This window comes from Planococcus citri, chromosome 1, assembly GCF_950023065.1.
Source record: "Planococcus citri chromosome 1, ihPlaCitr1.1, whole genome shotgun sequence".
NCBI classification, from domain to species: Eukaryota; Metazoa; Arthropoda; class Insecta; order Hemiptera; family Pseudococcidae; genus Planococcus; species Planococcus citri.
The window spans coordinates 28,004,194-28,018,703 of record NC_088677.1 but is presented as its reverse complement, the minus strand read 5'-3'; the positions used below and the strand labels follow the sequence as shown (position 1 = coordinate 28,018,703).

Genomic DNA, 14,510 nt, shown 5'->3' with positions numbered 1-14,510 from the left:
AAATTTTAATAACTTTATAAGGAAGGTTCTCCTTGTTGGAAGAGCATTCAACAACAAGCCATTCGTTTTCATCACACACAGGTGAAGTAGACGATTTTGAAGTTTCCTAGCTCCGTTCATGACTGTCTAAAATTTTCGTTCACGACTGTCAAAATTTTCTTGAACTTTGCTGCATGGTCTTCTTTCAAATTGTTCGTTAACGTTTTCAAGCAACCGTTGAATTACCTTCGTAGTTTATGTTATGAGCTCGATGAAAAGATGAATTTCAACTTATGCAAGCACATCCACGCTGTTGCTCAGTACCAGTACCTATTTTAATAACCATGTGATGTGATCAAAACAGAGCCAGAACCTGCGATAATTTCTACTGCTCCAGCGTCAGTTCCTGAAATTGATCAACTTATGGATGTTGACGACGAAAATGTGAATAATGAGAAAACCAAATCCGATGATTTTACTTTCAGTTCAGTAATTAAGAGCAAAATTTTAGAAATCTACAACATGAAATCATATCCGAAAGAAAACGAAAATGATATCGATAATTTACTGAACGAATTGATTTCTAAAATGAATTCTCGTCCTTATTCTAACCAATCAAATCTTGAAGATACGAAACCTAAGAAGCTGATAAACCAGAAGAGTACTTTTCAATCAACTGTGAAGAGAAAAGCAAAACATTCTTAGCTTGTGATTGATTCGTTCGCAAGTACAACAAATGCGGTCAGTATAATCTGCAATTACGATGATGATGATGAGCATTGTTATAGTACCAGAACTTTGACTGGCACCTAAGCAAAATCCAAAATGAATAAACGAGAATACAGTGCCTTGATTTAATCATTTTCAAACATTTTTGTTCTTATTTCCTATAGTTTCTATTTTTTTTTAATTTGGTAATATTTTACTAGTTCCTTAATTGTTTTTTGTAAGGTAACAAATAAGTTTCCTGAAAACTTATTATTATCAAAGTGTCAAAAAATGACCTAATTTTTTTACTTGTTTTGTTTTTTTTAAATTTTATACCTATATTTTGTAAGAGGTATACTACCAAAATGATAATTAAGTAGGTAGTCTCTTTTGAATAATATCTTGAGATTCTTGTTCTTTACCTGTTCATTATTTTTATCTCATGAGTTACTGAGTATGTAAAAACTTGACTATTGACTATGTGTTTTTATTTTTGCATCGAATGATTGGTTTTCGTTTCAATGAATCTGAGTTTGCAAGATCAGAAGAAGATTGAGAAAATTAAAAAAAAGAAAAAAAGATAGGTAATCATTGAAAACGAACGAATCAGAGTAATTGTGAACGACAAAAATAAAAAAATAAACCGAGTAATGACGTCATGTACTGAAAATTTTTCCTTTCACGCGTTCAGTCAACATTCCTGACAAATTATTTAAAAAAAAAACAACTTTCAACAATTTTACTACAAAAAGAAAATTTTAGGAAGAAGCAAGACTGACAAATTTTAGCAGAAAACAGAACCTTTGGAAAATTATTGAAAAAAAGGAGACTAGTGTAATAATAACTAAAGTAATGTTTCGGAACCTTTATTAGCTTTGAGCCCCAATTTTTTTTCGGTTCGCATCCCTGAGAAAAATATTTCAGAATCCCAAAATTGTTTCAAAAAATACTCAATAATTTACTTGAATTATGTTAGTTCTTCTTCTTCAAAATCAAACTTAGATTTCCGAAAACACTCCTCACATGAAAAAATCACCAAAATACGAATTTTTGAAAGCTTTTGCCCTCAGTTCGTTCGGGTCTGTTTTCTTTTTTTTTCAAACATGAAATTTCATCATTCAAATTCTAAAATTCTGGCAGAATTGTTTTCGGTAAAATTGATTTTTTCCCTCATATCAGTCGGAAAATTTTCTGTTGCCCCCCTCCCCCCACAAAACCTTTAGTTTTGATCTTGCTGTCAGCCGAGAATCGGAGAATCTCTAAATTACTTATCAGTATACCAAAAAAGATCAAGTGGCAGCAAAGACGCTTTTGCAAAACTACGTCATAGATTACACTCATTTTCATAAAACGATTGAATTTCTATTTTGTCGTTTGTAAGTATAATCGTTTCTTGGCAGATAATTTGAAAATGGAGGAAACCCTATCCAAACGAAAATACTTCGCAGTTGAAATAAGACACCGCCAGTTGATTCCTTATTATTATTAGAATCTCTCAAATGACGATTCAGCGTTAGACAAATCTATTTCCTCAAAAGACGCACAACGTAAAACTCGTAAGAGCACAACCTCACTAAAAATTCGTAAAAAAATTAAATTAAAAAAAAATAATGCTCAAAATGCAGATACCTAGACATCTTCATCGCGAAGAATCATTACTCTAGGCGTAAAATTAAAGTCAAAAATGGACCAAACATTGGTGAACTTTTGATAGGTATCTAACAGTAGATAGGTAATTGTAAGCATAGGTAACCTAACTTCTTCCACATCTCATCGTCAATCAAATCAAGTCAAACTACCAAATTAACCGTAATTATCCCATGAAAAAGAAATTAATTCGCGATAATCGACTGAAAAATATTACCTCATCGACGTTCAAATGCTAGAAAATTTCCCAAATTAAATATTCGAATGCCAACTGCTCGTCAAGTTAATAATCAAAGGTAAAGGTACGTTAAATTTCGAACCATATTAATGGAAAATCGAAGTATGATGTAATAGCGAGTACAATATGAACTTCAACAAAACATGCATATGCACTCAGGCTAATCAATTCGAATAAATGCATCGGGTGATCGATAAGTATATAATCAAAATTTGTTAGATTGACGGCTACGTAAACGTATTCGCTTCATAGTAAATGCCATGAAGACAGTTTTAGATATACAGGGTGTTCCAGAATAACCTTTCACATTTTGGTAACCACTGATCTGTGTTCAAGTGGAGCTAGGGGAATGGTAAAGGCGGTTCTAGGTAGCCAAAGCATGCCGAATTATGTTTCAATAGTTATTTTTTGCCCTGGAGAAGTAGATGGCTGTACAGTGTGCTTTTACTGTGAAGGCCTTTTTTAAAAATAAAGGTTCCTGTAACTCTTTACTCCTTATTCATCAGTAACGAAGCTCATTTTTATCTAAATGGTGAAGTGAATAATTGGAATGTGCGCTTCTAGTGTACAAAGAATCAGTTGATATTACTTGAGAAACATCTAAACCTCCGCCAAGTTGACTGTTTGGTTGGGCGTGGCTAAATTCGGTATAGTGGGACCATGTGTGTTTAATGAAACAGTAACAGTGAGGGGTAAGGCAAAATGTTAAACGAGTTTCTTGTTCCGAACTAAAAGACAGACGCGACGTAATAGAGTTACTTACTTCCTTCCAACATGTTGGAACTACCAGGGATGTACACATATGTTTAGCGCGTGAGCACTTCAGTCATCAAATAATTTTGTTATGGTCGACGTGTTGAACCAGAAATTTAATGGCCACCTTGATCCCCTGACTTTTCAGCCTGCGATTTTTTTTATGGAGTTATTCCAAGTCAAAAGTGTATCGAGATAAATCTAGGACTCTGAAACAGCTTCTAGGTTCATGAGTCGCAACTGATTGGAAGAGAAGTGTTCAATAATTTGAAAAAATGTTCGGTTGAATGTGTCAAAAATGAAGGAAAATATCTCGATGGAAAAATTTTTAAAACTTCATTTTTAATGAAAACTCAAATATACGGTCTAAAAACGGCATATTTCTACTTCATTTTGGTTGTAAAAGAATTTTTGTAAACATTTTTCTCTCAGAGTAATAAAAAAAACAAATGTGAAAGGTTATTCTGGAACACCCTGTACGATGAAAATATAGCGCCATCATTTAATAATGCAGCCCGTCATCGTGAACAATAAACTAATTTTACGGGTGTATTTAATCGTGTCAGAGTGGATCCAGCTTGATGTGGAAATTTCAATCGATGAAAAAATAAAGAAATATGTACGGCCGAAGTCTGCGTTTAAATTCTGCAATTTTTTTCATTCTGATTTTCCCAGCAGAATGAGAAAAAGAAAAGAATATAAGGAAGCAGAGATAAATATGCAAAAATGAATTAGGTAGTGAAGTTCAGATGATTTTTTCAATTCGATTACACTAGATAAATTTATTTTCATTGTCAAAAAAAAAATTCAAATTCGAATACTCATTAATGAGATTCATTTCATTCAATCAATTGGTAGGCAAGTAAGAACTTTTGAATACCTACATCAAGATCAGATGATCAAAACCAAACTAAACAGCTTTCAATTCCATTGCCTTTACTAATTGACCAACGTAATTAAGTAGAGAGCTTTTTAATTAGAGAATTCATACCGCATAAGATCTTACATAGGTATACCCAACTAAACTACCCCTTTCAATTTAGAAAAAAAAACGAAAGTAAACATTGGAGGACACTATACGAAAGCTTTCACGGACCGCAGCACATTTTACGAAACATAATGTGAAGCACTCAACATGTAAATCATGGTTTAGGGTAGAAATATATCCCATACGTTTCGAGAAACAAGCTAATTCGCCACCGTGTCCAGCCTCCAGCCTCCAGGTCTACCTATACACAGACACACGCAGGTATAATGCAATGTAGTATAGCGAAACGCGAGCTTAATCCTACTTTGTTTCAAGATAAAACCGTTATCCGCTAAATTACATAAATTTCAACGGGCAACATATGTCTTTATAATGCACCTATCGTCTCTGATACTAATTTACGTTAATTTTTACTAAATATTCATATTTCGTTACACCTTGATGCTTTTTTTTTCACCTCGTATCACTTAGAAAAAGGTGGGAATTAAAGAATCATTTAGAAAAAAAAAATGGTAACACGAATAAAAAAAACGAAGAGGAAAAGTTTTGAAAATCTCACGAGACATCTTGTAAACGTACCTGGGTAATCGTTTATTTATTGTAAATTTTAGGCGTACTACCTACCTATTGTTTTTGTTCGATGTTTCGTTGACTCGTGAACATAGTGATCCTATTTCACGGACCTTTTGAACCGTTAAAATCAACTGGGCTGTACTTTCATCGATGCAGTGGGTCAATTTCCCTTATTTTTAATTGTACGGCCGCGTTTGTATTCAAAATTACGGTTCGAAAGTAGCCATTAGAGTAGTAGGTAGTCTTTGGGCTACTAATTGACTCACCTCGTGCTATAAACTCTGCTTGGCCATTTTAGCAAAAATGTTTCGATTGGAAAAATTTACGTGAAAAATTCACAAGTCATAAAAATCGAAAATTGATCGAAAGACCTAGTTATTTGAATATTTTATTATAACGGCATCACAGTATACCTGAGCATAAGTTCATTCGAGTAAATGTGCTTGCCTAATCGTTGTTTTGGAAGGCAGTGCATTAACTGATATTTTCAGTTTTCGACGAAATGAGGTGAATGTTTTACGCATTTTATAGCTTCAGTTACAGACTCCTCTGGGCTCTGAGCTACCTACTCAAAAATTACTTATTTTGAGGATTCGAGAAGACCCCGAAAAAATGAAATCCGATCAAATTTCACTAGTGGGTAAAGTTTGGAAAAGAATTGAAGAGCTTGGAACCAGATTGGCTGCATCGAACTAAAATTCAATTACATGCAGCCCTTTGGACCGAGGTAATCGCAACAAAAAGCGTGAAAAAATACTCGTATAATTTGTTTCGGTAGATAATAATTTCCAAAAAATTTTCAAAGTCCTGCTTTCTGTTAAAAATTCTCGTTTTTTCAAAAATTGACAAAAATTCTCGTTTGTTTAGGAAACCGACTAAGTTCTGCTTTTTTATCAAAAGTGTACAGAATTCTGGCTTTTTTGACCAAAATTGCGAAAAAAGTGTTGAACAAAAAAATTATCATCAAACCCACTTCTTGCTAAAATTATCAAAAGTCTAGAATTTCGCCATAAATAGGCAAAAACTCTCGCTTTCTGAGAAAGTTGCTAAAAAATTTCAGTAATTTCCAAAAATTCCGAAATAAAAGTTCACTTTTTTCAAAAAAAATTGTACAAAAGTTTAGCTTTTTTGATGGAAATTGTCAGAAAAGGCGTTCCTTTTGCTAAAACTGTCAAAGCCCTGCTTTTTGTCAGAAATTCTCGCGTTTTCAAAAATTACAAAATTTTTTGCTTTTTAGTAAAATGACTAAACATTGTCGTCTTTTTACAGAAATTCCAAAAAGTCTCACTCTTTTCCAAAAATTGTTCGAAAGTCCCATTTTTTTGACAGGAACTGCAAAAAAATATCATTTTTTGATCCCTAGGTAATTATTTAACTAAAGATTGTGCTTTTTGTTAATTGTCAAAGTCTAACTTTTTGCAAAAAAATTGACGAAAACTCGCGTTTAGCAAAATTTTTGAATAAGTTCACTTTTTTCGTAAAAATTCCGAAAAGTAAGTAAAAGGGACCTTTAAAACTATTATCCAAAATTTTAGCTTTTTAGCCGGAAATTTCCAAAAACCCTTTTCCTGTTGCTAAAATTATCAAAATCTTGCAGTTTGCTAAAAATTCTCGTTTTTACAAAAATGACAAACATTTCTGCTTTTTAGCAAAATGCCTAATTTTTTGAAGCATATTCGAAAAAGCCTTGAATTTTTTCAAGAATTGATCAAGTGTCGCTTTTTTGACAGAAAATTTCAAAAAAGTAGGTAAGTATCATTTTTTGGCCTTTACCTACGTCTAATTATCTACATAGCAAAAGGTGTTATTTTTTTCTAAAATTATCATAGTTTCGCACTCTTGCTTTTGCTTTTTACAAAAATTTTCAATTTTCAGAACAATTATTGAAATTTTGACACGGATATATTTTTTGCGCGTTTGGGGGGGGGGGGTCTATGCGAAATTCTGCGTCAAGCTGGCTTTCAAAAACTTGGAAAAATTTTGACTCAGTTTCTGATATTTTGTCAGAGACATTTAAAAACGTGGAAATTTATCAATAACCAACATTTTTACAATTTTACAATATTTTGTCTGATTTTCAAGAACTTGGAAAAAGTTTCGATGAAAATAGGTACAAAAAAATATGTAGAAAAATGGCCAATTTCTGATATTTCGAGTGACACAAAAGTGGACATTTAGATCTTCTTACTTTCAAGAGCTTTCATTCTGATACTTTGTAAGACTTTCGAAAACATGGAAAAAATCGTTTAAAATTCCTATCAATGAGGCTTCTTCATTTTTTAAGGTCCAAAGCAAAAAACATGCCCGTGACTTGAAACTCCCTTTGCAGAGGAGACTCGACCTCCATTTTTTTTTCAAGAATCGCCCAAATGACTTGGAGAAGGTTTGCTTTTTTGCCGGGTAGATAATTGCCAAAAAAAAACCTTCCCTTTCGCTAAAATTATCAAGTCCTGCTTTTTGCCAAAAATTCTCGCTTTCTCAATCAAAAATTACCAAAATTTTGATATTTTTGCTCTTTAGTAAAATGGCTGAAATTGATTGCTTTTTTGCAGAAAATTCCAAAAAGCCTCACTCTTTTACAAAAATGATTCAATTTTTTGGGGGGGGGGAGGAACTGCGAAAATTTGAAAATTTATCATTTTTTGGCCCTAAATCACGTACTTACTTGAGTATAAAGGGTCCGTAACCTCCGTATTTTGCTAAAAATTTCAAATCTTGTTTTTTGCCAAAAATTGTTGCTCTTTCAGAAAAATGGATAATAATTGTCGTTTTAGTGTTTTTTGGCAAAAATTCCAAACAGTCTTGCTTTTTTCTCAAAATTGTTCAAAATTCTCGCTTTTTTGACGATTATGAAAAAGTATGTTTTCTCCCAATAATTGCCATAAAGCCCTGCTTCATGTTGAAATGGTCAAAGTATTGCTTTTTGCCTAAAATTGACAAAAACTATCGCTTTCCGGCAAAGCTGCAAGAAAATAGTCACTTTTTTTCAAAAATTCCAAAATGTCTCCATTTCTTTGAAAAATGGTTGAGAATTTTCGATTTTTCAAGAATGACAAAAATTTTCGCTTTTTAGCAAAATGGTCAATTTTTTGGAGGAAAATTCCAAAAGTTCCAATTTTTTCCAAAAGATGATTTTTTTTTGTTTTCTTCAAGAATCGTCCAAATGTCTTGGTTATTTTCCTAGAAATGACTAAAAAGTATCCTTTTTTTTGCCAATAATTCTCAAAAGGTCCTTTTTTTTTGATAATATTGATCAAATCTTGGTGTTCGCCAAAAATTGTTTTTTTTTCACATTTTGCCAGGAATTACAAAAATTCTCACTTCGTTGCCAAAAATTACCATTAGGTAGTCTAACTTTTCAAAATTAATTTAAGGAAACCAAAGATTACGTAAGTACATTATTACTAGAGGTACTAGGTACTCCTAAATATAGGTTGGTACGTAAACGTATTCACGCTCGACTATAATACGAGTAATATCTGCAGTATAGGTACATAAATAGATCTACGTACACGTAGGTATATACACGAACCGAAAGGAATGTGTTTAATAGAACCTATGATCACAATCAGTTTCTTCTTCCTGTTTCAATAAAAATGTATAATATATAAATAATACATACAAAAAACATACAGCGGGAAATCCGTGAAATAAAACCCAAGTTTGTACTAGCGAAACGCGTATAGGTAACGCGTACTACAACGCTAAGATCCGGAAACTGCTCCTTTCGTTGATTCTGCGAGTCAAGTGTGACAAACAGATCTAGCAATCTCTCATCTCTACAACGACTCGCATAATCCTATGCTTCTCGTGTCAGCAAAAAATAAAATAACAACGAAAACGGTTTTTGAAACTACATGAGAGCGAGTATAGAGTACAGGTAGGAGAGTAATGAGTATATTAAATCTTATTACGATAGCGATTACTCATCTATGCAAAATTGCAGAATTGTGCCGAAATCATTAACGGCTAGCGCGGGCCATTCGCTATATTAGCAAATCAATTACGCGTACGAGCAGCGAGTTGACTGTTTTTAGTGTTTTTCATTTATTTTAGGTATTTCATTTTATTTTATTATTTTTTTCACACGTTGTGAAAGTTTCTCGAGACTCTCGAGTTGGCACATTCGAGTTGAAATGCGTGGGCAACGAGTGTTATTTAATTCAACGATTCGGAATCGGAATGCCGAATTGTGAGCATTAAACGACCAACGAGCTAGCGAGTCGGAGTAGCGACCACAATGGCGGTACGATGGAGCGATTTTTCATATTATTATGATGGCGAAGAGCCGAAGAAACGAGCTTTCTTTTTTGTTTGCACGGTAGTATAAATTGTCATGTTTTACTCGCAGTAAGTAAGGTATAGGTGGCTATACCTACATCGAATGATCGAATGATCGAATGATCAAGAAGATGAAAATTAGATGGCAGCTCACAAGAGACTATACCTTTAGATACATTATACCTACAACGAGCTGCTTGTAGATAGAACGACTGGGGCTCGGCGAAAGTTTTGATTTGCTTTCAGTAGAGCTGGTAGAGATACCCATCACCTACATAATTTACTCGACGCTTTCAGGTAACTCCAAGAAGTTTAGTTATTGAACTTGATGCGTCATGGGCAAAGCCGATCAGTGGGAGGAAGCGAAATGTTGCGACGACTGCGACCTTTTCAAATGTGGCGTTTATAGATTACCTATACGTACGACTCATTTGTTCTAAGCTGAGACTTGAGAGAAGCTACAGTGTCGAACGTTGAGCGATGATGCGGCCTGCGCGGAGATTCTCATTCAATTTACTCGTATTACGGTACAGCGACGAGGCGCTTTTTAGCGACAGCGACGAGGTACTTGGCCGTCTGGTTTGCTTTGCAGACTTTCCATTTTCATTGAGCGTCTCTTGCGCATTGTCGGCGGCACGGCGCGGCGGCGGTCTTTGGTGGGATCGGGAAGTCGTTAGCACTTTGGCCGCACCACACCGCCGTCACTACCGGCCTTGTCTTACTCGTACCTGTATTTACTTCCTAATGCGATCGCGTTTAGTTAGCCTAGTCTATCGCCTAGATCTGCATTTGTCTGCATCCACCTGCATCCGTGTTATCGTCTATACTGATATACATCAGCATATCACACGATATCAGATGGACGAATCCGAGTACGTATCTATCCACCATGTCCACTACCGAACCTACCTAATTACCTACTAATAGTAAACTGAATTTTCTTGGGTCGTAAAAATGCAATCCAAATTCGATTTCTAGCATAGAGTAGGCTACCTCTATGCTAGAAATCGAATTTGGATTGCATTTTTACGACCCAAGAAAATTCAGTTTACTATTGGTAGGTATGGGTCTGAAATGTCAGAAGAGACTATCGTAAATTTTCGCAGTTGCATGATTGGAGGGGGGGACCAGAGCCTGCAAATCCACAATTCTCAAAACTACTCCAGAGCACTTCTACATTCCGGATACCCGTTCAATTCAGTTTATGGAACGCTAGTGCCCCTTTGAGTGTGATTTTTGGGGAAATTTAGCATAGAAATGGTTTTGCAGGCGTCATCAAATTGGCGACGCAAAAAAAAAAAACGTAGATATCTAATCATCTACCTATAGCATAAAAAAGTTCATGGAATTTCAAAGTCGCGCCTTCCTCCGACGATTTCGAGTAGAAATGAAGTGTTGTAGAATTATTCAAAAGAGATCTTGTGACCTATCAAAATAGGTTAAAATTTCGCGAGAAATTCAAATATTTCCGCGAAAATGTTTTTTGAGCCCAAAATTGGGTCTTGCTTTTCAAGGTTTTCGAAAAAGTGTACTGCGACTTATCAAAGTAGATTAAAATTTCGCAAGAAAGTCAAATATTTTCCTGAAATTGCTTTTTGAACATTTTTGAAGAATTTTGAGCCCAAAATTGGGTCATGATACTCGAGATTTTTGAAAAAGTTTACTGCGCGATCTGTCAAAAAGGTTGAAATTTCACGAAAAGATCAAGTATTTTCCTGAAATTATTTTTTGCGCATTTTTGAAAAATTTTGGGGCCAAAATTGGGTCATGATTTTTGAGATTTTTGAAAAAAGTTTACTGCGATCTGTCAAAATACTCGTAGGTTAAAATTTCACGATAAAATCGAATATTTCCGCAAACATGTTGTCATGTTGTCTGAGCATTTTCGAAGAAAAATTTCTTCAAGCAATTTTTGGGGATACCTACTGTTGAAGAAAGGATTTCCACTTCATCAAAGTTAGTGGAAATTACAAATACGAAAAAATCAATTATTTATGATGCTGTGGAATCTTTATGTACCTACATTACAAATGAATGAAACACTTTTTCATAATAGAGACACACAAAATAATAATTAGGTACCTAGGTATTTATAGGAACAGAGGTATACTGAACCATTCACAAAAAAGATCAATACATATTATAATGATAATATATGTACCTAGGTATTATTGTAATCATCTTCATCGACTTTTTCTCCACTAAATTTTTAAGACACGTTGAAAAAATGTTGTAGGTAGGTTACAATGCTGAACTTTATCTTCATGTGCCACATTTCGATGGGTCGTTCAACTGGAAAAATACACTCAAATTTTTTTCAGAAGTGCTGAACAAAGATTTTGTGTAGAAAGAGCATAGCCGGATAAAGGATTTTGAAACATAACCATCCATATCCATATCCATATCCATAGACATAGACATAGACATTTATTTTTAAAGTGCTTACAACACAATAATAGATATTTTGATTTTAAAAGCACTTAAACTATTTTTTGAAAAATTAAACTAGATGGAGTAATTTATCATTTTTGATTAATTTAATAATATTATTAAAATTTAATTTATTATCAATGAATTTGTTTAAATCATCTTTTAGATTTTGAAGGTTTAAAGAGGGACAATCAATCAAGTGGTTGTTATCAAACATCACGTTACAATTGCAACATAAAGGGGGATTAATTTTTTTCAAAATATAATTAAGTACTTATGAGTTAATCTAGTGTGACCAATTAAAAGTCTAGTAAGTAATTTTTGTTTGAGATCGACGGCTTATACTTTTCATTTTGTTGAAGTCTCTGGGTATGTGTGTGATAGATCTTAGCCAATTTGTTTGAGGAGTATCATTCCATTCTTGAGACCATAAAACTTTTATATTGTTCTTCACTGATGATTCAAAGTCTGATAATGGAATATTAATCAAGTTGAAAGGTTGAACATGGGTAGCTTTTTCTGCTTCTTCATCAGTAAATTCTGACATGAAAATTCCAACATGAGCCGGAATCCACATGAAGGTAAAATTTTTATCATCATTGTTGTTCATTATGGCCCAAAATTTCACCCATTTCATCCCATTTGGAAGAGGTTATAACCTCTTCAAAATTTGGTGAAATTGTAATTTCAGTTCAGAGATTTTCCACTTTGATGGCAGTTTTCATCCGATTTTTTTTTCGAACTTCCAATATTTTACACCATATTATTTTCCAAATTCTTCATATCGGTGAAGATCTTCAAAAATGCAAAAAACTGATTTCTTCGTGGTCTTTCTCGACCAAATTGGTCAATTTTGGCCAAATTTTTTTTCTCGCAGTATAGGTACATATAATGAAAAACGTCCAACTACATCATCAACCCGAACCGAATTTATCAACTTTTTCTATGTTTTATAATTTAAAAAAAAAATTGATTCTCGCCATTTTGGGACCCCCTGAACCACCTTCTGGGTGACCGACCCACCGAAAATTCCTTTATTTATACACTAATATGTATCAAGTCAAAATAGGTACCTACATCATATATTTTGAATTTTAGGGGAATTTAAAGCATACGATTTTTTCACTCATTTTTGTCAAAGTCAGGGGTTTTTCAACCTGGAAAAATGCACTCATCACAGATTTTTTTTTTAAATCGAAAATTCTCAACTTTTCTGACATTGACAATTGACATCTTCCGATGGTTAGTTTCAAAATCCGAAGATAGGTCCAAATCGTCTACTTTACTCGGCAATGCTCTTTTTGATTTTCGGCTGAAATTTAGAACCATTTTAATAGATTGCATTACACTTTTTTGAAAATCACCGAAATTAATATCCAATTTTGGTCTCAAAATTGTTCAAAAAGCTCAAAAAACAATTCCGAGAAAAAATTCGATTTACTCGCAAAATTTCAAACTAGTATTTTGATGGGTAGGTCGCAGTTAACGTTTTCAAAAACTCTAAAAATCATGACCTAATTTAGAACTCAAAATTCTTCAAGAAGCTCAAAAAAAATCGTGTAAAAATTCGATTTGTGTACTTGCAAAATTTCAACTAATTTTGATAGGTTGCAGCTAACTTTCTTAAAAATGGAAAAAGTCATGACGCAAAGGGCTCAAAATTCTTTTTAAAATGCTCAAAAAATATTTTTGCAAATATATTTAGTTTTCTCGAAAATTTTTTACCTATTTTGGTAGGTCGCAGTAAACGTTTTCAAAAATCTCAAAAATCATGACCCCCATTTTGGGCTCATAATTCTTCTAAAAGCTCGAAAAATGTTTTCGAGAAAATATTTGAATTTCTCGCAAAATTTCAACTTATTTAGATAGGTCGAAACATCACTTTCGAATAATTCTACAACTGCTCATTTCCGCTCAAAATGGGGGGGGGGGGGGGCGCAAGTTTACAAATCCATTGCTTTCGATTGTGCCAGTCGTTTTTTCGAAAATTTTGGTTCCATGTGTGTCTTGTGTGGAACGAACTACGCCTGTGGAACCATTTATGTGCTAAATTTGCCAAAAATCACACTTCTGAGAGGCACTATAGCCTTCTATCGTGCAACTAGCAAGCTGAAAGTACATTCAAAACGAGGGGAGTGCCCAAAATTAAACTGTAAAAAAAGAAAACGTTCGCGTCGAAGCCATTACGAAAATAGAGGGGGAGGGGGGTCAGAATCCTCTCTCATCCCATTATGCAACTGCAGAAATCCAAGACATGTCCTATCTGACATCTCACAAGGGAACCTCTTGAGGTGCTAACCTCCGATTTGAACGAGACCACGATTTTTGGAAAGAGCATGGTCTAAAATCCCCAAAACCAAATTTTCAGCTGCCCACTTCATTTTTCGATTTTCGGCGAATGTTTGAACATTCAAAATTGACTGTTTTTGGTGATTTATGCTGTTTTTAAAAACAGTACGTACTTGATCAGTAAAAATGATCAAAATAAGTCCTAAAACTGATATTAATTCCCCTCATCCAAATTTCACAATTTCCAGCCATTCTGGAGTCTCCAGCGCGATTTTTCAATTTCTCCAGAATTTTGAATTTACTAAAAAAGTAAACTGAATTTCCTGAGTCGCCAAAATGCAATCCAAACTCGATTTACAGAGTACTTTTTGCCAGTTGAAGTTGAACTGTAAACTATGTACGAGTATAAGTAGGTATTAGGTACCTACAAATCTGTGATCTGTGACCTGTGATGTCATGTCATGTGATACGATCTGAATGCGTAGATCTGAAACGATATAGGCGAGTAATCGAGTGTACATGCGTAACACGACTTACGAGTTACGAGTATAATATCATTTGTAGGTAAATGTACGTTATCTATCTACGTAGTACATAAAATGTTCAATTTTTTTTATCTACAGC

At 34.0% G+C, this 14,510-nt stretch overlaps 1 protein-coding gene across 4 annotated transcripts in view; it reads right to left on the bottom strand.

The window, feature by feature from the left end:
- The window catches only part of LOC135831202 (uncharacterized), a 572,431-nt gene that overhangs the window by 363,457 nt on the left and 194,464 nt on the right, over positions 1-14,510 (bottom strand). The gene's annotated exons all lie outside the window — the stretch shown is intronic.